Source organism: Physeter macrocephalus, chromosome 5, assembly GCF_002837175.3.
Source record: "Physeter macrocephalus isolate SW-GA chromosome 5, ASM283717v5, whole genome shotgun sequence".
In the NCBI taxonomy this organism is placed as follows: Eukaryota; Metazoa; Chordata; class Mammalia; order Artiodactyla; family Physeteridae; genus Physeter; species Physeter macrocephalus.
In genome coordinates, this window is record NC_041218.1 from 20,461,781 (window position 1) to 20,489,593 (window position 27,813).

Here is a 27,813-nt window from a genome sequence, read left to right on the forward strand (position 1 = left end):
GTTTTTTTTTTTTGTTTTTTTTTGTTTGTTTGTTTTTTTTTTTTGTTTTTTGTTTTTTTTTTTTTTGCGTACCGCAAAAAAAAAAAAAATAAAAAAATAAAAAAGCATCACTAAATTACAACAGTACTTTATGGTTGTGGTAAATAGATCAAAATGGGATAGACTTCGTCCAAAAGGAAAAAGAGGCAGGAGCATCATATGACTACAGCAACTACCATTGAATGATTGCCTACTGTTTACCAGGTGCTGTGCTGGTACATTTGTACACACTAGCTCCGAACTTGCCAAGAGCCTTCTGACGAGGCCTGCCTTAGCCTAGGTGGTAGCCTGCAGGATGATGCCCCTCATATTACTTTCCCCCAGACCCAAAATACCCGCCCCCCCACACCCTCACAACTGAGGAGAAATGGCTGTGGTAGCTCTGCTCTTTGTGGGTTTATTTCACAATCAGAATGCCAGTGGGAGAGGCTAAATCCCTGGCCCAAGGCTGTGCTACTGGCCAAAGCCAGCTTCAGGATTTAAGCCCAGTTCTCTTTTGCTGCACGCCCACGCCTCCTTCCCATCACGTCAAGCTTTCTTGGTTCTTAGGGAGCGGCTGCAGTTCACACCTTCCCTTCTAGCAGGCTTAGTCGGCATCCGTGTTTTGATAGGGGGACTGCATTTTTAACTCCAGAGGCAACGATTTCTCTGGTTTCTGGTGACTTAGGCAGAAATAATCTATTTTTCTGTCTTGTCCTGAGACGGTTGCCGAGTGGTGTCTGAAGGTAAAAAACTGACATTACGAGAATATAATCTGGGCTTTGGACTGTTTTTATTGGCAACCAAAAACAGAGAATTTGTAACTAGGAACATGTAAAATATATACTGTGTCATGCATTCATATTTATTTATAAAAAATATTTATTTATTTTGGCTGCATCTGGTCTTAGTTGTGGCATGCAGGATCTTTGTTGAGGCATGCAGGATCTAGTTCCCTGACCAAGGATTGAATCCCGGCCCCCTGCATTGGGGGCGCCGAGTCTTACCCACTGGACCACCAAGGGAAGTCCCTGCATTCTTACTTACTTATTTATTTATTTAGTTAGTTAGTTAGTTAGTTAGTTAGTTAGTTAGTTATTTTTGGCGGCGTTGGGTCTTTGTTGCTGTGTGCGGGTTTTCTCCAGCTGCGGCGAGCGGGGGCTACTCTTCGTTGCAGTGCGCGGGCTTCTCACTGCGGTGGCTTCTCTTGTTGCGCAACACAGGCTCTGGGCTCATGGGCTTCAGTAGTTGTGGCATGCGGGCTCAGTAGTTGTGGCTCGCGGGCTCTAGAGCGCAGGCTCAGTAGTTGTGGTGCACGGGCTTAGTTGCTCCGTGGCATGTGGGATTTTCGCGGACCAGGGCTCGAACCCGTGTCCCCTGCATTGGCAGGCGGATTCTTAACCACTACGCCACCAGGGAAGCCCGTGCATTCATATTTATATGAGCCTGGACCAGAATGTGATTTATCTGTCTTTGAGCCTTGAAAGTTGGGACAGAAGTCAGGAAGCCTGTACCTCTGATTAGTTCCCATGAATCCTGTCGATGGCATCCACTTTTCCTTTGGACATTTGGTCCTTTAAGTTCATAGGAACCAGGAGTCACATGGATTTGTATATTGGAAATCTGCATCCGTTACCTGGTGTGGTGAGAGTTTTCGGTTGAAACCTGAACTTATTTTGCTTTCTTTGGCCTTCCTGCCTCCCAGGAATCAGTGCTCGCCCAAGGTACCAGGGGACGCGAAAGCCCAGGGCAGCCTGTGATGGCAGATTGTTCTGAGTTTCAGTGTTCCTGTACAGTTTGTGAGTTGAACATTGCCTTGTGCTTCATCCTCTCTTGTATCCATCCTCTCACTACCTTTAAATTTTTTTTTTTTTTTTTTTCTTTCCATTTTCTAGCAGCTTTTCATAGGAATGACACACACTCGGCAAACTCAGCCTTAGACAGCCTTTTGCAGACAAGAACAACACATTCACCAGTCAGGGAACAAAGTGAGAGAAAAATGAAGAACAATATTAGAAAAGAACCCTTTGGGAAGCTGCACAAAAATGTTATATTAAAATCGATCCCAGGGCTTGACCTTTTGTGGTAGTGTATATTTTAAAGCCTTCTATTGATTCTCTTTTAATAACATGTTTATTCTAGTTTACTGACAGAATCCTAGGGGGAATACAAAAAGAAAAGAACAGATTCTTTATTATGATGGTCATTTAAATTTGTCTTGGGCATTTTTTATGTCTGACTAGTGTTATCTTTATGTATTTAACGTACATCATTCTTTCTCAGTATGATACTGAGAGATGTTATAAAGGTGGGAAAGTGATTTTTAAATCTACTTTTATTGAAAATATGCTTAGCCTTGCTGTTACATATGTATGTGCCCCTCCACCCCCTGAATTAGAATTTCTTGCTTTTCTGCACGTGTGTAGAAGACAGAAGAGTCTTCATTTTGATTTTTCTTTTTTTTTCTGAATCCTGCAAACCATCAGTAGTCTAAACTGCCGCGTCTGGGAACGTTTGGTGACAGTTCTGTGCCTGAAGACAGTTGTCTTTTACTGTATAACTAATGCAAAATGTCGAAGAAAAGGTAATCTCCGTACCTGACCCTTCTGACCCCCCAATCTGGTCATTTCAAAGACAGAAATATTCATTGCTTTTCACAGTGAGGGGCCATTTGTACTTCCCTTAGGAAGGCAGTCCTCTTAAGAGTTTTGTCCAGTCATGAATTGATGGCACTGTGTGCTCATCTCCTCCAGTTTTCTTCCATTAGGAAAAAAACAGGATTAATTTTCTTAACTCATTCAGATGATTTTTCCCAACATACAGATACTAAGAGGTATCCAGAACAGCAGGAAGGATTTGAAAGATACACCTGGAAAGGTTATCCTGTAAATGGCAAATTAAGTGAGATTCTGCCTGTAGAACATCAAGTTAATAGGCTTGGGGAGAAATAGGATGCTTGGATCTAATTCACGGCTTTAATATAATAGTCCTGTTGTTTATGGGACATCTGATATCACATGTTGAGAAGCCAGACAGCAATTCCAGGAAGGCTGTAATGAATCAGAGGACATTTTGAAAGGGCAAATAAATTAATCAAGAAACTAAAAGAAGCAGAACATTGGGAGATATGTATTGTAGCATTGCAGAGAGAGGGCTCAACAGAGGTACAGCTCGGGGTCCCTAAGGAGGTCCAGAGAGTTACAAGTTTCCCCTATCTTTGAGTCTTTAAATGCTGCAGGGGTCTGGAGTTAGCAGCTGTGGGACAGCCACCTTCATGTGGCTCTCAGGCACTCTATAAGGGGAATTGTTTCTGAGCACCGACCCTGCCCTGACTACTTCTAGAATGTTTCTGCTTTTTTCTCTTACCTTGTCCCATAGTTGATTTTTTATTGCAGGCTGGCCTGCTTTTCTGTGTTCTAACATAACCTCATCCATAGTATTTTCTTAGTAACTAAGAATATCTATGGATAAAAGCAAAAATCACAAGGCACATGATAGTATTGTAACAAGAAGTGTTTCTTCTAATTACAAAGATAACATACACTGTATAGAAAATTAGAGATATGCAGCTAAACAAAATAAAGAACATGAAAATGGCCATGATGCTACTAATTCACACAGAATTGTTGTAAATATTTTGGTACACAGGCATACATATGAAGGGGGAAAATAACAGAAGTGGTGTCATATTGTCCCTATTTTTCTGGGCTGCTTTATTTTTATCATTAAGCTATATCATGGACATGTTTTGTCAATAGGTAATTTCATGGTAGTTCACTTTTATATGAGACCTTGAGGCTTCCAAATAAATGGTTCAAAATGTGTCACTATTATGAACACAGTGCTTTGAATATCCTTGCTATTAAATTTACACATATCCAGTATTATTTCCTTAGGGTAAATTTTTATAAGTGAAATTACTAGGTCAAAGTTTATACAGAATATTATTGTTGCCAAATTACCTTCAAGAAATTGTGCTAGTTAACTCACTACAATTTGAGTCTCTGCTTTTGTCTCATTGTTGCAAATTTTGGGACTATAGTAATGAAACCAGTGCTTAGTTGCATTATGCCCGGGTGACCATGCCTTATGATGTCTTTATTTAGCTAGTATTTTCATTAGTTTTAGCAGTGATTCGTAGGATGGAGTGTGTAGTCTTTCTGTTACTGAGTGAGTGCCATGAGAGTTTAGGCACCTAGTAAATACTTGTCAGATCATTTTGGATTATTGTCAATAACTTTCTAAGGTACTAGGGTACCTTCTAAGGTAATAGCGGTTAGGGCTTCAACATATGAATTTTGGGAGGGACACAGTTCAATCCATAATAGATGAATAGACTGATTGATATATATATATATATCTGTGTAAATTGGTGGGTATGGTGTTGTTTTATAGTTTTTCCTCAGCAGTAAATGAATTCTCCTATTAAATCTTTAAAGTATCTTCTCGGTCCAAAATTCTAAGTGTTGATTTTCTGATGGAAGTTATTTTCATCAGGATTCTTCAATGGTTGTGGCTTGAAGTATAGAAAGGGTTAAGGCTAGGATTTAAGTGATTTGTAAAAATGATGTCATATGTCCCTATTCATCTATTTTTAGCTAAGTAGGTATGTTTGTAATAGTAAAACAAATGGGCCAAAGAGTAGCCATTTAAAGGTGGCAGATTACTATGGGCAAGATCTTGAGTTGAAGCACTGAGCCTCCGCAAGTATAAAACAGAAGACTATCTACATTTGAACGTGACAAGGAACTTCAGATTATAGTGCCTTCTCATGGTAAGGAAGGAAGTGAAATTGGTCTTTACAGACACGTGGTACCTCTTCACTGTCATATATACAGGACGCTGACAAAATGATCATTCCCTCAGTTGTTGAATTCTTGAGCTATGTGAGTTATTTAACTAGTTTTATGTGTCTCACACAGATAAAAAAAAAAAAACCTCTGTGGTGGTATTTGTTATTCTTAACTTTGCTTTTAAAAAATAATGCTTTATTTTGTCTTCCCATTGAAATGACCCCAAACTCAGAGAGGTTAATTTACCATTTGAAGCCCATTTTTCTTTAAAAGCAAACAGGTCTCTGGCTATTTTAGGAGCATGTTTGCCAATTCTGTACTCCTTTAGCCCTGTAAATGTGGGTCTTAAAGGAATTTTTAAGAATTGGCAATAATGGGAGTTTCAAGGTCTGTCTTCTGCAAATCATGTTGTATATTGTCTATGAAGATTTATCTTACTTGAGAATCTGCTTTCTGAGGATTATCGTGATTAATTTTCATACGTAGATCCTTAATACTTTTAGAATTGATTTTTTTCAAAAACTCTCTGAATTGATCTCATTGGTTACTTCTTTTTTCACCCCATTACCAGGCATATGAACATACTGCAACTCCTAGAAATTCAAATATGTGTTTTATTTTTCAGTGACTTAGTCATTTCATCTTGGAAACCATAATGAAACTTATAGCAGTGTCACTCATTTTCATTTTCATTCTTGTGCAATCACTATTTAAATGAATGGTAAGGTAATATCATTGCAACATTTACTGCCAGTGTGAGTGTATTGTATATAAAGAGTTCCGGAGGCATCATTATTATGTGACATTAAATGGAAGAGCAGTTTTAATGAGGGTTCTGTAGACAGTTGAAAAGAAAAAATTTGTAAATGTGTCCCTATTTAAATAGTACTCCCATTCTGAGTTAATTCTATTAAAGTAAGCTAAAAATGATTTAGAAATTAGTGTTGTAGCCTCTAGTAGTCTTATACGAGTGGTCTTTCTTTGGTAATGCTTACCTTCATCCAGGTTATCTCTATATAAAGCATGCTTTTTGTGAATTGTTAGGTACTACAAATAAAATTATTCTAGTAGCAGGAAAGCCTAATCATCATGGATGTCTACCATTATGCTAATTACAAACCCAACTAAATTATGAGGGGAAAAAAATAAGGAGCAAACCTTGTCTTTGGAGTAGAGGTCTGATCCGAATGCTGGCTTTTGCCTCTTAATGATCTGTGATTCTGAGTAGGTAACTCACCCTTCTACACCTCATTCTCCTTAGTTATGAAATTGGGTTAATAGGAATACTTACCTGATGAGCTTGTTTTTAAATGAAGATTAAATAAGATAATGTGTATAGAGTACCTGGCACACATTAAACTTTCAATACAAAATACTTATTCTTACAGAGAACTCCTTTCTCTCTTTGAACTGAAGAGCAGTAGAGTATGGTGGTTTAAGAGTGTGGTCTCAAAGGTCAGACTGCTTGGGTTTGAATTCCAGCTTTAAGGGTTACTAGCTTGGAGACCACATTAGTAATTACTTAACTTCTTCAAGGGTCAGTTTACTCATCTGTTAGATGGAGGACAGTAATAACACCCACCTTGGGTTATCTTCAGGGTTATTTTGAGGATTAAATGGGATATTCCATGTAAAGTTGTTAGCTCAGTGACTCACACAGAATCATAGTAAATGCTCCATAAATTTGTTTGTCTTATCCATCCATCCATCCATCTATCCATCCATCCATCCATTTCACAGAATTAGTTATTCTCTAGTTATACTGTGTTTTCTTCAAATGCCCTTTCTCATTTCTTCTTGCCTTTATCCTTTCTAAGGAGTATAGCAAATCTTTATATTGGTGAAAATACAGGAAAAATAAGCTAAAGGAAGCTAGATGAACTTGTTCTCATTTGCATGAGCCATTGTTTGTCTTTTTCCAAGAGTGTGCCCAGGTCTAGTTCCCAAAGTGCTAAATGGGAGAAATGAGAACTTTTTTTTTTCTTTTTAGGGTAACAAGTGATTTTAAAAAGTTAACATAGCTTTTAATTTGAGAAATATTCCTTTTAGGTAATATAAGTTCTAAAATTGATGGTTTTCCTTATGTATTGGTGCCTTCACTTTTTTTTTTTTTTTTTTTTTCTTTGCTTGCTCAGAAAATCATTTTCAAGGGCTGGGAGACCCTCTGTAAAGTCCATGGGTCTCCACTGCTGGAATATTGCAGTGTTATGTACGTGGGAAAGGGATGTAATTGTGTTTGGCTTTTTAAAGATATTCTGAAAGGAGATCCAAGTGATTAGCAGTAGCCACTTCTACTCATGTAGTTAAAGCCCTGAAATGAAAACAGTCAGTGGCATTGCACATGAAATAGGTAATTTTATGAATTCTTATTTATGTACCAAGAGGGTAAATGACATGCATGGGTTGGATAAAGATCTAAGAAATCAACAGTGAGAGAGTAGCATGCCATGAGCTGAGAACTGATCAGAGAGAAGCTTTTAATGAGCACCTCCTTACTGCTTTGAAATTTAGGAAGAAAAATACCTAACTTATGCCTAGATATGCCTTTGAAACTTTTTGTAGCCCTGTACTGTTAAGCACTTGAAGTGTGATTGGTCCAAACTGGTATCTGCTCTAAGTGTCAAATACCCACCAGGTTGCAGAAACTCAATATGAAAAAAATATAAAATATCTCTTTAATAATTTGTTTTTGATTACATGTGGCAATGACAGTATTTTGGATATATTGGGCTAAGTAAAATATTACACGTTGTTAAAATTAATTTGACTTGGTTCTTTCTTTTTTTGATGTGGCTTTTAGAAAATTTAAAACTACGTTTTTAGTTTGCATTATATTTCTAATAGTGCTGCGCTAACATATTTTATTCAAACGTAATGTATTTGCGTAAAAATGTCAACATCACAAAACTGAAAATAAGCCCAGTACCCCATCTTGCTCCCCAGTGGTAAGCATCATTAACAGTTTCTTGTGTATTCTTCCTGTCGTTTTACTAAGCATTCTGTTCTGCCCTTAAGTACATTGTAAACTGGAGAATAATCATAAAAGCTGACGTAACAATATATATTTTTGGATTGGGGTGTGTAAAAAAATACCAAGTGAATACCTGCCTTTTTGTTTCAGTTATTCACACTTGAGAAAAGTCTAATTACTGAATCTGTGTTCCCTTAAAGAGACACCATCATTACCTGCAGGAGCATCAGGACCAGTGCTTAGGAGAAATTAGTTTTCATTGAATTTGTAGCATCAATTCTTTTAAATGGTTTAACAGAAAAAAGGGACTCTCCTTGACAGTGGTGGTAATTGAGATCTTATAGTGAACTAAGACTGTAATCTATCATTGGCAAACTTTTCTCAGGTTTTCTGCAGTATATATTTGAAAGCAGTTTTATTTCTTTTTGAAATAATTTTGGTGATACAATTGCTGATCTAGTAAAAATGGAATAGAGTGAACTTAATAGCATTATTTAAATGTCATGATATAAAGGAGGGGATGTTAACTGTGGTTGATGGTGGGATCACTGATTTTATTTGTAAAACAATGCTTTGTACACTAAGCACATAATAAATGCTCAATAAATACTTTAATCAGTGATTAAAACACGTTATATCAAATTGATTAATAGAGCATTGAGTATCACTGTTACTTTGTCTTTTTTTCAAATGAAGATACTTTGTAAACTATCAAAATATGACATGAAATAGACGTTTAGGTGAGAAAATATTTCACCCGTATATTTGTGTAGATTCTTCTATTATTTTGTGCTTATTTTTCTCCTTTATTGTGGGAGCTGAATAAGGCAACAAAGGTTGCCATTGCCTGTTCTTTGTGTTCTAACCTCCATGGTGATCATGTCAGTGACGTGTTATGTGCAGGCCCTTCCCAAGAGCATTGCAGGTGCTTGGTAAATGTTACCCAGGTTTTTCTTTGTTTACTCACATTGGTATTAATGCTTTTTGTTTGACCTAGTGCTTATCAATATTATTTAATTTGATTCTATAACAATCGTGTGACATAGGGTGTTACTATGCCCATCTTCCTGTGAGAAAACCAGCAGCTTAGAGAGGTTATATTCAGAAATTCAGTATGTCGCAGAGTCAAATCTTAACGTAGATTTTTTTAGTGATTATTGACATGGCTGTTGTGAACTGTAAATGCAGATGAATGTTGGAAATTGGGCATTATTTTCATCCTTTGACTGGTGTTCTGTTTTAAAACCACAGTAATGTTAACATTCCAGTTAGGAGGGCTTTACAGTCCTTTCTTCATAGCTCTGGTTTTGAGTCTTATTTAACTGATTTCAGTAAATCCTGCTCTTGTTGCTCTTTTTATGCTTATTTTTAAGACGTAGTATTTGCAAATGAGGCAAGTCCTATAATGGGTGCAGATTATCCATTCATTGGATTAGATGGACACATTGAACCAATCTCTCTCTGAAATTTTTTAGATCAGGAACTTCTCTTTATAGAAGATATGGAGATAAGTCATTATTTAATCTGAACTTGCTACTGAATAATCAAATTGACATGTTAATGCAGCTGGCAGATTTGATTCCTAAATGTATTTGAATGTAGAACACACAGTGTTTTTACACTAACTCGCCTTTTTTTTTTTCCACTTCTTGACACAGACCTGTGAGTTCCTAGTAATTTTAAAATTCTGGTGAATGACACTTGATAAATGGTGTGATATTGTGAATACTGATAGGGACTAGAAATTCAGTTGGCGAAGCATCAATTTCACACCTTGAGACCCCAGCTCAAAGTTTAGGTTAAAGGTTTGCCTGGAGTCCGTAGTCTTTTGCTCAGGTCCCCTGATAAATGCAGTGATTCCAAACCACATTTTTCTTCTACATCAAATCCAGGCAGCACTCTGAATCATTAAATATTAAACCTTATATTCAGGAACATTATTCACTCATTAATATTGCATCGCGGCCTAAACTTCATTGTTCAAAACATTTTAGGATATTATGCAAGTCTGTCAAAATACATGAACAAACTTAGTCATGTCGAACTAAGCAAAAAATGACAAACTGTTTGCACCACAAACGTGTTGTCGTTGAATTTTTGTACAGTGTAAGCATTTTAAGTTGGGATATTTGGAAATCGCTGTAAAGATAAAATGGATTGCAGTAGAAGCCAGATGGAATGAATGAATATTCATCTTCCATGTAACATCTGCTATATATCTTAATGAAATTTGTAGTTATCCCTGAAATTTTTCTTCCTTGACAGTATTTATTTATCTCAAAATTATTTTAACTAAGAGTTGAATATGAGTTAGTACAATTCGAGCTGCTTATGAAACTGTAGTATCTGATTCAGGGACTGTTTTTCACATCTCCATGATGGCTATCATCTCTGCAAAATCGAAGCTAGATAGGCCTCCTGTGAACTGTGGATTAACGGGGAAACCTTTGATATTCGGCTGAGTGTAAAAGAGAGATTGAGTTCAAGTCTTGGTCTCTGTGACAAAATTTGTTCTGGATTGCCATGAACACGTCTGGTTTCTTGCTGCTTTTCACAACCCCGTTAGTTACAGTGAGAAGCCATGAAATTCTTCCCAGGAAGGAAAACGATAGAAGCATTTTTGTGTCCAAAATTGTTCCTTTTTAAAAAAAGAAAAGAAATCCCTTTTCTGGTGCAAGAAGGAAAATTCAGATAGCAAAAGGTGTGAAAATACACAATTGCTGAGGAGATACATTGTTTTTTTTTCGTGCAGTAGAAATAACATAGCATATGAACTTTATCTGAAGTATGATTTTATTGATTATATTACGCATTAGTGATTATTGACATTTGATGGGTTAGAATTTAATGAGGAAGACCAGTAAGAGTGAAGGTTGATGTTTCATCCTTGATTACCTTGAACGGAGGATGGATTAATTTTCCTGTGATATGTGGATCAGAATCCATGTAAGTAGCCGGTGGGCTCATCTTGAACACCTACAGCTGTTATTTCAAAAATGAGAGGAATGGGTGTTGTGAGGTAAATAATGAAGGTGGCATAGTGAATTCCTGCTGGCTGGGAGTTAAATTATTCATTTTGTTGGTTTAGCTAACATGGTTCGTGCTGCGTGGGATTGGAGCGCTATGTCAGTGACTAATATTGCATAATTTAAAAGCCTCAGTTCCTCAGGCCTGTAATAGAATTGAAATTTAGAAATGGTTGTTAACATTGTGGAAATAGTTTTCTTTGTGTAGGTAGGTGTGGTTTACCTAGCCATTCGAAGTTCTTATGTTGTTAAACATGGGTGTAACGCGGAGGCGGTTTGCCCAGGATGTGCTTAGCCGTAGTTAATGTTGCAGTTCCTTTCTCTTGATCTGCTTCCACGCCATCGTGTTTTTCTGGAAAGGCTGCCCCATAGTAAACGGTCCGTTTCGATAGCCTGGTGAGCGCACGTCCTCCTCACTCCAGCTTCGCAGTTCCTTTTCCTCCTCGCTGAGAATTACGTTGCGGATTAGCGAAGGGGTTTGGCAGGGTCGCCACCTCTGTAACTACTAACTTTGGGGCTCAGCATAGGCATTCGTACCTTTGCAAAGCAACTTAAACAGCAATTTTTTACCTTCTCAGCTGTAGTAACTCTAAAGGGAGAAAGCCCTAACACAAGCCTCTTTGAATTTTTGTACAACGTTATACACGGTGTTGTGTAGTCATACTCAGTGTGACTATAATCTTTAGTGTAAACTTCTTCACTTAATGTAATTTTATCCGCAGATTTGTACCTTTGGCATAGCACTGGAGCAGTATTTCTCGACCTCAGGAGTCTGTGAGTGGAAAAAGAAAAGCGTGGAAGCACATTCTGGATCGCCTGTCAGCCAGCCACTCGTTGCCACGTGATATCAGTACCTGTGTTTGTGTTTGCAACTGCATTAGGGCCAGTGGAGTTGTGTCCTGCGTAAATGGATGGAGGAAGGAAGGGCTTTGTTAAGGGAGGTAGGAAAACCTAGACGTGTGTATTAATATTTGAACCAGAACACGGAACATTTTACTTTGGGGGGCTTTCTTTCTTTGGCTGAGCGTTTTAGTTCACGCAATCAAGACCATGTAGTGTAGTGACTTGCGCGTGGTTTCTGGAGTCACAGGTGTAGAATACAGATGCCGCCCCATATTTTCCTGCGTGATTTTGAGCGGTTTAACTTCTCTCAGCTTTGGTTTCTTCAGCTCTGAAAGGTGAATAACAACTACTCTGTGGGATTTTTGTGAGGATTAAGTGAAATAAAGTACCTGGCATAAGGAGCTACTCCATAAATGGTTATAATTAGTTGAATATTATGCATGTTTTCATTTGGAGGACATAAGTTATATGTTAAAGTCTTCAATACTAAAAATAACAAATTAAGAGGAATAGAGAGTGAGAGGACCACATGGGCCTGAACGCTCTCGTTGCAATAGTTGGAACTGTGTTCCGGCAGACTCCTCGAGAGCAAGGCCTCGCCGTTCTACTCTGTCTCCTGGGCTGATTCCTTGTCCTCACACTATGGTGTGCATAGTAAATTCCTGAAAAGTACTTTTTAATGCTTTTTCATTTTGCAACTCCCTTCGTTTGTTTTATTTTTGTCGTTGATGTGAGTTCTGAATGGTAATTCTTACTTCTTAAAGTATGTCTGTGATTTAACTTGTAAGAGATGGGAACTATCAAGGGAATGAATAGGAGTTACCATAAGGTGACAGTAGGTAAAATCATACCGAATTTCACATCATTTGCTCTTTTGATATGTGTTTCTGCCATCTCATTTTATGTTTAAGGGGAAAATTAAAATGAAGTGAAATCCAGTATACTTGCTTAGTGTGGCTTTCAGATCAATGTGTTTTTATTAGAGTTTGTATTTTCTTTAGCATGATTTCATAGGGAATGCTAGAAATAAAACATCTGCCAAGGAATGGATTTTTAGCTGGTGAATTGTGTCAGAGAGGCATGAACATGGATCGCTGTTACCTAGGGAGAGTGCAGCGCGGGGTGGGCGTGGTGGGTGCTGAGGCTGTCTGTTGTGCTTCCTGTGCGGACCAAGGTGACTTAAAACAGAAAGATGAGCCTGGCCTCGCGGAGAAGGCCCCTTCCACTCTTGATATTTCTTTTGAGGTTACAGAGTAGTTGAAATAAAAAATATAGGGCCGTCTTTATTCAGAAGCGAGACTGACGGAGATTCTTTTCTCAAGCCTGTGTCTAACTAGCTAATAATAACAGTTGTGACTGTGCTCAGTGATACAAAATTTGACTGTTTATCCTTTTGTTGGAGTGGGTTTCAAATAGTGTTTTGGGAACAAAATTGCTGGAGGCGGGTTGTCCCTCTGTTTCACATACAACTTCATTTTCTCTTCAGTTTTCCAAAGAGGGTGCTCTCTTCTCTCAGACTGGCCTTTACAGCAATTGGCTGAGCATTTCACCAGCATTATAGAACAGGTGCTTGCTGTGGAGTTTAATCTTGAACTTACTACCGTGTGATACGAAAAGCAGAGCTCTGCGATATAGGGTGTCTTCTATCTGTTGATTCCCCAAGACCTGTCCCTCAATTATGCCTGATGATGATCCGTGAGCTGCAGAACCGGACCATGTTGTTCTGTCCCCATGTAAAAATTGCTCTTATTTGACTGTGTTCTGGTACTAGTAGTTTTCACCCTGTGTATATCTAGAAAGACTTCATAGTCCTTGCAGTATGGGGTGGGGGGGCTATGTTTCTTTTTAGGAGCAAGGTTTCTTTTTAGGAAAATCAGCCTAGAGTGAAGAGACGAAAATAGGAAAATGGTTTCCATAAGAATTAATGTGCAGTGCCCGAGATTGCCCCATCCAGCACTTTTAATCTCTTAACTCTGTCCTGAAATGCTGTAAGTACAATAAGTCCCCTACATACGAACGAGTTCCATTCCAAGAGCGCGTTCGTAAGTCCAGTTTGTTCATAAGTCCGACAGAGTTAGCCTAGGTACCCAACTAACACAATTGGCTATATAGTACTGTACTGTCATAGGTTTATAATACTTTTCACACAAGTAATACATAAAAAACAAACAAAAAATAAAATATTTTTACTCTTATAGTACAGTACCTTGAAAAGTACCGTAGTGTAGTACAACAGCTGTCACACGGGCTGGCATCGAGTGAACAGGCAAGAGGAGTTACTGACTGCAGGAGGGAGAGGAGCGGGGAGATGGCAGAGCTGAAGGACCATCAGCAATAGGAGACGGAGGGCAAGCTGCAATTTCAGCTCATGCCTGACGTTGATGGAATGCACGTTTGCATCTTTGAAAGTTTGCAACTTAGGTTCATATGTAGAGGACTTTCTGTAACCCTTTAATGTGGGGAAAAAAAGCTTTAATAGAAAATTTTTTTAACATCTTTATTGGAGTATAATTGCTTTACAGTGGTGTGTTAGTTTCTGCTTGATAACAAAGTGAATCAGTTATACATGTACACATGTCCCCATATCTCTTCCCTCTTGTGTCTCCCTGCCTCCCACCCTCCCTATCCCACCCCTCTAGGTGGTCACAAAGCACCGAGCTGAAGAAATATGAATGCTTCACGAATTTGCGTATCATCCTTGCGCAGGCGCCACGCTAATCTTCTCTGTATCGTTCCAATTTTAGTATATGTGCTGCCGAAGCGAGCACTTTAATAGAAATTTTAAAGGTGGAAAGGATTCTAGGGAGTTGGAAGCTTGAAAAGCATCTCCATTGGCCTCTCATCGCAATTTCAGTCTAATTCCCAGGTGCTTTTTCTTAGTAGAGCATCTGATGGATGGGTGAGAGCCAGTAGGTTAGTTTCGGCACAGCACAAGTTGGCCCCGGTCTATTTGAATGTTCCTGAGAGAACCTTTTGATTTCTCTGTCTCTGTTGTCTGGGTGGGTAGAGGGTGGGAGACGGCAACAGAGAGACTTTCTCTTGGTTCCCTTGACAGGGGGCTGAAAAGGTCTCAGCCGGTGGTATACCACTGGGCCACGGGGTGGAGACTGCTTCATCTCCCACCATTCAACGGGCACCTCTGCTTAACATAACCGGACAGCTGGGCCTGAGCCCTGGTGAGTAGGAGATGAAAAGCAGCAGCAGCCAGGGAGAAAGACACTCAAAAAAGGTGCTTCTAGCAAGGACTGTTGAAATATTTGAATGGTGCTTTTGATGTTTGTAGCACTGGCAACTATTGCCACTTGGTTGTTGGCGGTAAGACACATGGATTTTAAGAGGCATCTTGATTTCATATTGAAGGATGAGGGTGAAATAACCCTGTATATTTGATGAAATAGACTAAATTCTAGGTGGAAATAAAGGGAAAAGAGAGAGAGGAGCAGTGATAATTAAATGATATAAAAACATTTCACTGAGCTGAAGAAAGACTGGAGTCTGCAAATTGAGAGGCCTCCCTTTATTCCAGGGGGATTGATGAGAAAAGATGCACGCCTACCTGATCATAGACTGCTAGAATTTCTGAACTCTAAGGATGAAGAGAAAATCTTACAAGCTTCCTGACAGAAAGAACCACTGATTTATAAAGGAAAAGGGGATCAGTCTGGGTTTAGGCTTTTCTTTGCCAAACTGGAAGCTAGAAGGCAGAGTGACATCTAGGGATTCCTGAGAAAGGACTGAAACCCCCAAATTCTGTGTTGAGCTCTCATATACCTGTCAGGGTGAAAGAGAGACTCACAGATATGCAAGGATTTGGAGAACTTATTAATGTAAACAGCAGCCAGAATCCACTAAGGAGACAAAACTCGTCAGTTATTTTTACAGAGAGAATTTAATGCAAGAATTGTTAATGCAAAACAGCAACAACAAAACAACTCAAAGACAGGTCTGTTCAACAGAGATGTAATGTGAGCCATTTATGTAATTGAAATTTTTCTAGTAGCCACATCAAAAAAAATTCTAAGATTTTATTTTCCCCAGTATATTCAAAATATTATATTTTAACATATAATCACTATAAAATATATTAGACCCACTACATTCATATTTTCATACTCAATATTAAAAAATCCAGTATGTATTTTATACTAACAGCACATCTCAGTTTGGGCAAATCAAATTTCATGGGCTTGACAGCCACATGTGGCTGATGTGGACTGTATTGGCGAGTGCAGCTCTAAGCTATCCCAGAGGTAGCAGTGGCAGGAAGCAGCAGGATTGAAAACATCGACGCTTGAAGGAGGGCGCTGTGGAACTGTAGTCCAGAGGAGGGGAGGCCAGTGGGGCTCAGATTTTTGAGGAGCCTACCGGGAGGCAGGGCTGGTGTTTCCAGAGTGAGGTGCAGTTAGGTTGCAAGTTTGAGCAGACTGCAAACTGGATTGGACTGCTGCTGTAGGAACAGGTGCTGCTGCTAGCCTGAAGCAGTGAGGCCTGAGCAATGCTGCAAGGCGCAGACTGCAGACTGGAGAGTTCCTTTTCCCTCCTCCAGCCTGCGGTCTCCCTCTGGCGCCCTCTATTGGCAGAGCCTAACAGGAACCCAGCTGCAAACCAGAAATGGGATTTAGAGACTCGCTGCCACTTCACAAAGCAGACGATAAAGAGGGGTGTGGAGCCGAGTCACAGCTAAGTATCGGACACGCTGGTCCATCTTAGGAAGAGTCTTAAAGGATTCGAACCAAATTACAAATTAATTATAACAGAGATCTTAAATAGGGAAAGGTGGAGAGGAGAAGCAGCACCCACGAGAATCAACCTTTGCAGTGTCTACATGGATGATAGACGGGGAACATCTAATAAAGCTGCTAATATGGATTCTTGAAAATGAAGAGTAATTCTTTTTTTTTTTTTTTTTTTTTTTTTTGCTGTACGCGGGCCTCTCACTGCTGCGGCCTCTCCCGCCGCGGAGCACAGGCCCCGGACGCGCGGGCCCAGCCACCCCGCGGCACGCGGGATCCCCCCGGACCGGGGCACGAACCCGCATCCCCCGCATCGGCAGGCGGACTGCCAACCACCGCGCCACCAGGGAAGCCCGAAGAGTAATTCTTAATGGGAAAACTAGGAATTGTATTCATTTAAAAGCACTGAACTCTTAGCTAAGAGTTGGGGATGGGCAGTCAAAGTATTCAAATGATTTCATCTTACCGAGTTTGCAGAGGGTGGTGGTTGAGAAAATAGTAGGAATTTTGTTTTTAAACAATAGTAGGGAAAAAAGCATTTGTGAATGTTCAGGAAGAGGATGACCACAAATCTCATAGAAAAATACCAAAGATCTTTTTGAGAGGGGAAGAGAATGTGTAGTAACTTGATATAACTGGGAAAATAAGGAAAGGGTAAAAAGTAATAACAGCAAAGTAAGATTAATAGTAAACGTAATATAAAAGGAAAGAAATAAAGTTAGGTGTATCAGTTTCTTACTGTTAATAATTGTGCCTGGCCACAATTATCCATTTAAAGATCAAGTCTGCCAGATTATATTAAACACACACACACACACACACACACACACACACAGCAAGAGCTATGTATTATCTATGTGACATACACTTAATTTGTTTTAATCTTAATAAAAGTTAAAAAATTAATGGATTGGCAAAGCTGTACCAAACAAAAATATGAGAAAAGGTACAAATGAAGGTTGGAAGCGCTAAACAGAATAAAAAAGCACAATTATGTAATGATAACAACCAAAGTTTATAAAGACAGCAGTCATTAATTAACCTTTATGCATCAGTCAAATTAGCAGCTCAATATGGGAATCAAAAATGATTAAAAATTCAAAGACTACTTGATTTAAAAAATAATAAAGGACTTTATGTAATTATTCTTTCTTTAAAAATGTTTACTCTAGGATTGATGGAGGAGTCTGCTAAGCTTTAACATTTAAGCATCTACCATAAAAAACACTGGAGTGAGTTAGGTGATATGTGTATCTGTGTACGTTTGAGAGGCATAATGCAGGTGGAGGGTGAGAGGTTGCAGTTTGGTTCAAGCTTGAAAGTCCTTTGAAATAGAAAACAAGAAAAGTATTGATTCTTTGCCCTACAGATCTTAGAAAGGAGAATGGTAATATCTTCTCTCTCTCTGGCGAAAAGTTTGCCAAGAATTACCAACTGAACAAGAACAGTTTCAAAATATGTGTCCTGGCAAAAATGTGTCTTTTAACAAAAAGAAACATAAGTGCAAAAAACACTGTAAAAGGCTTGATGTATCTTTCGTATACGTTAGGATACTAGGATGCTGTCATTTCTTCAGAGACCAGGGCCCTGAACCAGGGAATGTTGTCCTGGTTTCCTGTCTTCAGCAGGCAGCCATCTCATGTTGTCATCTGTCCCTGGCTCCGGCCCATCGGGGTGAGGCCAGTGCTTAAGTTGCTGTCTTGCCCCGCTGGGCTGATGAAAGGGATTTGCCCCAGAGACACCTGCACTTGACCTCTGGTTCGTTGTTCCTCCGGGGACTCTGTGGTCTTCCTCCAGCATCTCAGTAAATAAACAACTGCAGCACCCATCCAGTGTATGTTTGCAAGGGAGAGGGGTGTAGATATTTTCAAAACAAGTCTTCAGTAGTAACAGGTCATGCATGGGCATTTCCTTCCACTACTTCTATAAAGCAGTTTATTTTCAAGCCCTGCTGCTACGGCACGGTTCAGTCGTGTGCTTCTCTGCCTCCCTGCTCCCACCATTGTTCAATTGTATTTTGAATGTTTTGACAATTGATGTATACTTTAAGATAAAAAGATGATTATTGTAGTTTAGGATGCCTCTAAATATTCAGTTTAAGACAGATAAAAAAGAGGCCATAGGTCCTTCTAGTTAGATGCAAGACGAGGGTGCTTTGGGGTATGGTGTAACTTCCTCCTGGGGAGTTTAATTGTGTATTCCTGAGGGAGGGTGGTGTGTGGGCCATGGATATGGTGACGTTAACTTGTGAACTAAAATCAGAATTCTTTTCAAATATAGATCTCTTTTTTCAGTGCAGTAAGAGAATGTATTTGATAAGAAAATGGTCCGAGAAAATCCAGGACAGGTAGAACTTGTTCTCAAGTGAGACTTGAAATAGGAACTCGAGGTACAAAGTAATATGCAATAGGTAAAGGAGAGGTGATCGTCTGGAAGGGGGAGATGAGAACCATTTAAGATTATAGCTATGGGTAATCCCTCATAATAGTTGTAGGCTTCCGGTTATGGGCTGAGTTTTTTTCCCTTAGGCATCATTTTGAAGCTATGCAGGAAAATAACCCCCAGATCGTGAGGAAATTTTAGCGTGCTTTAATCACTTTTTAAAAGTATTCTTGTGGAAAGGAAGGAAACATTGATTGTTAAATTCTGAATGACATTTTAAATGATATTTATGTAGAAACATAGATGCCCAAAATAAATGTCCCCTTGGTTGTATTCAGAACCAGGTCTTAGTGCTGGTTAAATAATACTGATTTACTGTAGGTTTGCTAGATTTCAGTCATTCAGCGTTCCAAGACAGTGCCATTTTTTTCTAAATTACCATTATATAAAGGGTACCTGTGTTCCATCATATTAAAGTCTATTCATTTCTTTCAAAAATATTTATTGAATGCCTGCCAAGAGCCAGGCACCGTTTAGTGTCTCGGTTACAGTGGTGCATAAGACAAAGTTCTTACCCCCCTGGCTTACATTCCAGTAGTATATGTATATTATGTGTTTGTGTGTGTTTGTTCACGGGTGTATCTTCTGTAAGAATGCAGGCTCCGAAGTTAGCGTGCCTGGCTATACCTCTCACTGGCTTTGTGACCTCGGGCAAATTACTTACAAGTTCTGTAAGCCTTAGCTTTACCTAACTTCTCTGTGCCTCAGCTTCCTCATCTGAAATACAGTAATTTGATAGGGTTTTTGTGAGGATTAAATGAATTACACCTGTCGAGTGCTTAGAACTGTACCTGGTACAAAGTAAGCGTTAGTAAATGCTCTTTATCTGTTATACAAATAGATATTACATCTCTATATACATATATAGATGTTACATATAGATACATATTATATGTGAATGTAATATGGTTATATTAATGTACATTCATCTTTATGTGTTTATTTTGGGATCTCAATGCATGTACATTTCCTTCCAGGATTTGAAATAATTTGAGCTGAGAAATTTTATTAAGCTTGCCTTGTACTTTTATTTTGGTAAAGTCTTATTAATAGAAAGCTGTATACTTGTTCTGTCATTATTTTTAAAGTATAATAATTAGTTTGTTGGATTACTCGCTCAGCTTTTCCATTTAAAAAATGAGTAGTAAACAGTATTTTGAATGCTGGTTCAGCATGTCCTGACAAAGTATGATGCATTAAAATAAAATTCATCATTAGCATTAAAAATGACCTTTGAGGTTGTAGTCGCTCATTTTTCTCTTCCAGTGTTTGAAACAGTCTGAGTCAAGTACATTGCAATACTATGCAGATATTGTCTGTGTGTAATGGTCATAGTTCACTTTTAGATAAATCATTTCCTCAAATCACTTTATCTAGAACAATCTCAGTTTCCCATTTATTCTCACCCATTATCTGAGGTTCTTATCAACTTTCCCTCAGTAATATAATGGCCTTATATATTAAATTATAAAGTAATTTTCTAAGCTAGAATTGTATAGCATTACTATGTGTCAGCCTACATGAAGATAAATCTGAGTGTTTGTGAATGGCCAGGTTCAGAGAAACATTTAGGGCCATTGAAAGCCAAACCACTTTGGGAAAGGGCTGGTTTGACTCTGGCAAACTCTGACTTGACATAATGAACACAAATAAAAAGTGAGCTTCTTTTAAAATAATTATGAATAATATGATTTTTAAAAACTGTCCTTATATGACCACAAAGGTGAGTAATGTAATGGAAACTGATTCCCGTTGGGGTGGTGGTGGTGTTACTCTTCAGGAGGTTTAAGAACCATGGCTTTGGAAATCAGATCAGGTCATTTCATGTCTCCTGTGTGCTTTTCCACATCTCAGTTTTTCTCATGTTAAGGGAAGATAGTAATGCCTCCTTCCTCGAGGACAACAAAGTTGAATATATAAAAAATGCCTAGCTAAGGTTATCTTTAAAATACCTTTCCCATTTTCTTAAAACCTTTAGGTTCTTTCAATAAAATAATATTGGTATTATTAACATTACCAGTTATCTATGAGAACTGAATATATTTGAGTAATTATTATTATTATTATTTCCATTTAAAGGACATGTTGTAATATAATATTCATTGTAGGAGATTTGGCTGGTTTTTAGAAATTCATTTTGCTGGTGTATCTTAAATCTCTTACCTGATTGAGAATATACTGAGAACAAGAGCTAGGTTGCTAGGGCTTGAGGTATAAGGGCAGAGCTGACTGGTATTTGTTTCATTAAGCTTAGGCAAGCTATCCAATTACTTAATGCAAATAAGAAAAGTTTACACTAAACTCCTACTTCTTTGCTTAAAACTCCAGAGAATTTAAATGAGGAGAGATATGTATTTAAAAGAAGGAAATTTAAATGAAACTTAAATCAGGGGCTTAATGTAGAATAATATTAGACCAGCAGATCTGAAATAATAAGTAGGAAATGCCAGTAAATAAAAAAGAGAATGTATTCTCCAAGATACTTGGTACGTTTAGTTTTATTTTGAGATAATTCGTAAATCTTTGGAAGCCCAATAATGAAAGACTTACTTTATCTCATACCTTTTTTTTTTCTTTACACGTCACACGGACCTTAAAAGTAGAGGTTCCATTGTCAAAGAGGGCTTCACCCCTCTTTCCCTTGGGGAGTGTTTGCAAAACAACTTGGCTTTGGATCTACTCTCAAGGAGGCTGGTAGCACTCAGAGAGGCCCAGAAAAGACAGTCATCACATTGGGCTCAAAATAAGAGAAAAATTGGTTGATCACACAGCCACTATCTTTCATAGATGGCCATTGAATAGAAAAGCCTGATGGAATATAAAAGCAAGGGCACTGAGAGGAAGCTCTGAAAAGAATTGGGAGCCCCTGAGAATATAAGCACATTTTCTTTGCAGAGTAGTTGTAGGTCGTTAAATGATCTCACTGAATCCATAAAAGAGGAAGCTTATTCGAAGAAAATATTGCTATAAATGCTTTATGTGGAGCGGGGAGAGGTGGGGAAATGAGGAATAGTGCAATTTAGACATTTCTAGTCTATTGCTTTTATTTCTGAAGGTGCTGGACAAAGCTCTATTAGTTATACCATTTTTTCTGAAACTCTGCCCTCCAAAATAATTTGAAAGAAAGCAGAACTTTCTTCTAAAATTTTCTAAATTTTTTCCCCTAAAATTGCAAAGGTGATTTTAAGCTTCAGGGACCCTTCCAAACCTCGCTCTAATGGTGTGTGTGTGTGTGTGTGTGTGTGTGTGTGTGTGTGTGTGTGTTTGAAGAGAGCTCTCAGTGTCTAGGTTACCCAGCCTTTGGTATCTGAGAAGGCAGTACAGAAGTTTAACTACAGAAAATAATTGCTCAGTGCCTCTGGAACTGACTGATGTTTCCTCTAAGACAGTTTTTCCTTTCTGATGTTGCTCATTTTATGTTTCTTAGATTTCAGTTTAGGTATCAGCTCCTACCCATATAGTTTCATGGCAACCTCACCTTTTACAAATAATGGATTTGTCAGAGTTGAAGCTTCATGAGGGTAGATTTTAAGCTTCGGGGACCCTTCCAAACCTCGCTCTAATGGGGTGTGTGTGTGTGTGTGTGTGTGTGTGTGTGTGTGTGTGTGTGTGTCTAGGTTAACCTCGCTCTAATGTTGTGTGTGTGTGTGTGTGTGTGTGTGTGTGTGTGTGTTTGAAGAGAGCTCTCAGTGTCTAGGTTACCCAAACCTCGCTCTAATGTTGTGTGTGTGTGTGTGTGTTTGAAGAGAGCTCTCAGTGTCTAGGTTACCCAGCCTTTGGTATCTGAGAAGGCAGTACAGAAGTTTAACTACAGAAAATAATTGCTCAGTGCCTCTGGAACTGACTGATGTTTCCTCTAAGACAGTTTTTCCTTTCTGATGTTGCTCATTTTATGTTTCTTAGATTTCAGTTTAGGTATCAGCTCCTACCCATATAGTTTCATGGCAACCTCACCTTTTACAAATAATGGATTTGTCAGAGTTGAAGCTTCATGAGGGTAGGTGTCTCTTTTGCTCACCATTTTATTCTCAGTAATCAGAATAGTGCCTGTCACCAATAATTATATACTGAATGAATTTGTGAATCCCATTTACTTCTATCTAGTGTACAGTTTTTAATCAAGTAGTTGGAAACTCTAAGGGTGAGACTAGAAATATAAGTGCTCATTGAGTGAAAATTAGAAAATTTTGAGATAGTACTCCTTCGTTTCATTTATCCCCTGACTCTCACATTCCTCAAGAAATTTTGGAATGGAGAGTAATATATTTAATGTATGATGTTTGTAAAACTTTTAACTGCAAGGGACCTTAGACTGTAAAGCTCAACCTTCAAATTTTAGGGCTGAGAAAACTGAGGTTTATTAGATTGTACCACTGAGTTGCTGATAGGTAATGATAATTTGTTCTGGACTCTACTGTCAGACTTCTTGAAGATACAAAATTCTGTTTCATAAACAGTCACACACCGACCTTGCTTCTTTTCATTTTATTTTCAGCTATTCCTTTAGAACTAACTGTTTGAGAATTTGTACAGGTCTATTTGTAAGGATAAATGAAAGTAACTGTAAGAATTAAGAAAGGAAAATTTCTTTTTGGTCAATTTGTGCCCCTCGCAATCTCTCTTCAGCCAAGAGTCAGGCATAGTTAGATGTATTAGGTATTGAAAGAAAGAGAAACTTTCTTCTAAAATTTTCTAAATATTTTTTCTAAAATTGCAAAGGTGATTTTTCAGGGACCCTTCCAAAGCCTTGCACTAATGTTTATTGATAACTCTGTGTGTGTGTGTGTAAAACACACACATACATGCACACAGAGTTAGGTATTTCAGAGGCTCTGAAATGTGGAATGTAAAACGCCCTTCTGTTTTAGGTTAGTGTGGTCTGGGATCATCACACTTGTGACACTTAACATCATGGTGGCTCGGGCTTTGTAGGGCTCAGTTTGTGTCTAGTTTTGTAAATTCCTCAGTCTTCTGTTTTCTGTAGCTTGTTTTCCATTTTTGTCTGTGGTTGGAAATATGCCACTCATTCATTCATGCATTTACTCAGGTATTTTTTGAGCACTTACTGTGTGGGGCAGGCACTGTTTTAAGCACTTGGGGATACAGCAGTGAAAAAAACCCAGACCAGGTCTTCACCCTTGTGGAGCTTAGAGGCAAGTGTGAAAGAAAGAAAGGAGCATGTGCAAGGATGGGGCTGCTAGAGTCATTATAGTCAATTTACATTTTAGGGGTCCTTGATCATAAAAATAAAGCAGAACTGGGACTTCCCTGGTGGCACAGTGGTTAAGAATCCGCTTGCCAATGCAGGGGATGTGGGTTTGATCCCTGGTCTGGGAAGATCCCACGTGCCGCAGAGCAGCTCAGCCCTTGTGCCACAACTACTGAGCCTGCGCTCTAGAGCCCGCGAGCCACAACTACTGAGTCCACGTGCTGCAACCACTGAAGCCCGTGCGCCTAGAGCCTGTGCTCCGCAACAAGAGAAGCCACCGCAATGAGAAGCCCCGTGCACCGCAAGGAAGAGTAGCCCCCACTTGCCGCAACTAGAGAAAGCTGGCGCACAGCAGCGAAGACTCAACTCAGCCAAAAAAAAAAAAAAGGCAGAACTTCTTATTGGTGAAAAATTGGGGGAGAAAAAGATGGAGAGGACAGAGCTATATGTGATCGTGGTGTATTTAGTGAATTTGGAGATTTTCTTCTTTTCAGAAACTCACTGCTTCCTCTGTATCACTGACCCCATAGTGGGTACTGTTATTATTACTGCTACTTACCTAATGTTTTGAGTGCTTATTATGTTACAGGCATTGTACTAAATGCTTTCTGTATGTAGAATTCTGTAAGGTAGGTGTTACACCAGTCTGTTTTACTCATGAGAATAACAGGACCTAGGGAGGTTACTTACAGTATTTACTCAGCTAGTAAGTGGTAGAGCCTTGGTTTGGACCCAGGAATCCAACTCCAAAGTTTGTGCTTCTGTAACAAGTACTGCCAGCTGAATAATCTTTATTTTTTATAACACTGAAGACTTCTGTGCTTATGTTATTGCTTCCTTTTCATTAACTTGCCAAACTTTATGATATTTCTTAAAGTTGAGGTACTTTTAACTCCATTTGTAATCGAAATTTATGCCATATGCAGGTAAACTCAGAAAAAAATAGTTATTATTAAAATGAACAATACTTTAAAATTTGATACACCAAATGTGGAAGATATGAGAAAATTTAGTTGTACAGAATTCACTTTATGTTCAAGAACTAATAATAATGTAAGTTTCATACTAGTTTGATATATGTATGTAAAGTGTTTGCACAGTGTTTGCATATAGTAGGTGATCCATAAATGATAGTAATTTTTATTTTATTTTAGTTTGCACCTCACTTGTAAAATAGGTAATGTCTTTTACTTTCAGGTGATAGGCTGGTAGAGGTGCTATAAGTGCCTAGTTTTCTAATCTGGTACGATAACTTCAGCAGTTATCCGCGCAGTATCCTTATGTGGACCACTTTGTTTTTTACGTTGCTTTCCTTTTATGTAACTCCAGGATTTATTTGGGTAACTGTATATTTGTTTCCTTTATTTATCTTTATTCAAGACATAAAACCACACAGGTTTAATTTTTAGGGGGGAAGCATTATAACTTTGAATATATTTTACAAAGTGATTTTATCTGTTAGAGTTGATTTGTGAGAATTTCAGAGTATCAAGGTGATGTAGCAATTTAAAAAGAATAACCAAAAATTTTATTTTCTTATTTCTTTTCAATAATCTTTTTAAAAACTGAATTTTTTTTTTTTTTTTTTTTTTGCGGTACATGGGCCTCTCACCGCTGTGGCCTCTCCCGTTGCGGAGCACAGGCTCCGGACGCGCAGGCTCAGCGGCCACGGCTCACGGGCCCAGCCGCTCCGCAGCATGTGGGATCTTCCCGGACCGGGGCACGAACCCGTGTCCCCTGCGTCGGCAGGTGGACTCTCAACCACTGCGCCACCAGGGAAGCCCTAAAAACTGAAATTTGATAGACTAGTATTGAGTTCAATTTGGTGCTCATCATTCCCACTTAAAAAGTCGATTGCACTCAGAATTTCACTTATACCAACATAAAAATTTTTCTTTTCTTTTTCTTTTCCAAAATCGATTTTATTGCAGCCAAAACAGTGGAATTAACTGTACATAATAAACTTTTATATATATATATACACACACACACACACACACACACACACACACAGACACACACATACACACATTTTAAGTTGTAGGGAATAAAGTTTGTTTTGGCAGAGAGTGTTAAACAAAATTAAAGTTGCATACATTAGTGACATAACTCAACACCCTTAATTTAGTATAAGTGTGACACATTTTCTTGCTTTCCTGTGTTCTGCTAAATCACCATAACCGGACTTCCCTGGTGGCGCAGTGGTTAAGAATCCGCCTGCCAATGCAGGGGACACGGGTTCGAGCCCTGGTCCAGGAAGATCCCACATGCCGCAGAGCAACTAAGCCTGTGCGCCACAACTACTGAGCCTGCGCTCTAGAGTCTGTGAGCCACAACTACTGAGCCCGTGTGCCACAACTACTGAGCCCGTGTGTCACAACTACTGAAGGCCTCGCGCCTAGAGCCTGTGCTCTGCAACAAGAGAAGCCACCGCAATGAGAAGCCCGTGCACCACAATGAATAGTAGCCCCCGCTCACCGCAACTAGAGAAAGCCCGCGTGCAGCAACGAAGACCCAACACAGCCAAAGATAAATAATAAATTTATAAAAAAAAGAAAAATAAAAAATAAATCACCATAACTTAAACTGCTTTATAAAATTGATACGCTGAAATTTAATTTTACTGTTTTCGCTTATGCTCTGATTCCAAACAGGACTTTTCATAAGCTACTTCTGTCTCTGGGTCCATCTTATCATCAGTATCATCCAAGTATGACCACCCTCAGATAAATCTGTTACATTTTCTTCATAATCTGGAAAGAAGTCTTCTCTTTCAAGTAACTCTTGATATTTCTCTTGGTAATCTGGCTCAGCTGCAGTGAAAGGAACACCATCAGATGTATAAAATGTTGGTTCACTCATAAAATAATTAGGATCATTTTCAGGCGTTGCTTCCTGTGTGTTGAAGTTGCATGGACTCTACCCCAGTTACTTGACCGGAGTTCTACAAGCTTCAAGAGCATCTGTTTTACATCTCTGCTGCAATTTGCATCTAGGACAACCTTTTCAATTCTCTGAATAATTTCTTCCATGTCAGTCTTTCCTTTTTCCTTCCAGGCATCTTCTAAAACTCACCCTGTCAACTTCAGTAATTTTACTGCACAAATTAAGTTGTCATCCATAGGGTTAGAAAAGAGGGCATTCGGCAACTCCCGAAGACTGACCTGAACAATGTCTGCCCTTGTAACCTGTCCGTTTGTTCCTTTGATCTCCAGGTTAAGATGAAGTTCTCCCAGAAGGAGTATAAATGCGTGGAATCGTTTTTGAGTCACCTTATCCCCTTTTGCAGCTTGATCTTTAATTTCATATTCAGTCTTTGAAGTAGCACTTGGCGGAAGTTGCCACTCTGTGGGCTAATTGTCAGATGATGGGACAGGTAATTACAGAGGCGAGCTCCCATGGAAGAGAAATTTGGGATAGATGTGGCCTGTTGATAGATGAATTCCACAAGTTCTTGCAAAGCATCATCTGTTGTAACCCAGCCATTCAGGGTCTCTGCAAACTATTCAATTTCAGTTTCAAAACTGCCAGGCTGCTCTGAAAGATGATTCAAAAAATCCTGAACATATTCTGACAAAGTGGGATAATCCTCACAACCATCCTCATAGGATTCTGTATAATTAGAAGAATAACTTGATGGGTACAATTCAGGGGCGTTTACAGACAGCTTAGACATTAATACAGGAGCTACAACCACCTAGGGTTTAGCCATTGTTGACTCCAAATCCTGCTGTGGGATATTATCCTGCGAACTAGGTGGAGCTTTCAGGGGCCTTGT

At 38.8% G+C, this 27,813-nt stretch overlaps 1 protein-coding gene, 1 non-coding gene and 1 pseudogene across 5 annotated transcripts in view; 1 reads left to right on the forward strand and 2 right to left on the reverse strand.

Annotated features, from left to right (window-relative positions):
- CHCHD3 (coiled-coil-helix-coiled-coil-helix domain containing 3) overlaps positions 1-27,813 on the forward strand; it is a 299,018-nt gene that overhangs the window by 81,644 nt on the left and 189,561 nt on the right. The gene's annotated exons all lie outside the window — the stretch shown is intronic.
- Positions 14,313-14,419, reverse strand: LOC112067215 (U6 spliceosomal RNA). Its single transcript, XR_002893157.1, has one exon. It is a non-coding gene; the product is annotated as a U6 spliceosomal RNA (small nuclear RNA).
- Positions 26,656-27,762, reverse strand: LOC102987581 (polyadenylate-binding protein-interacting protein 1-like; annotated as a pseudogene).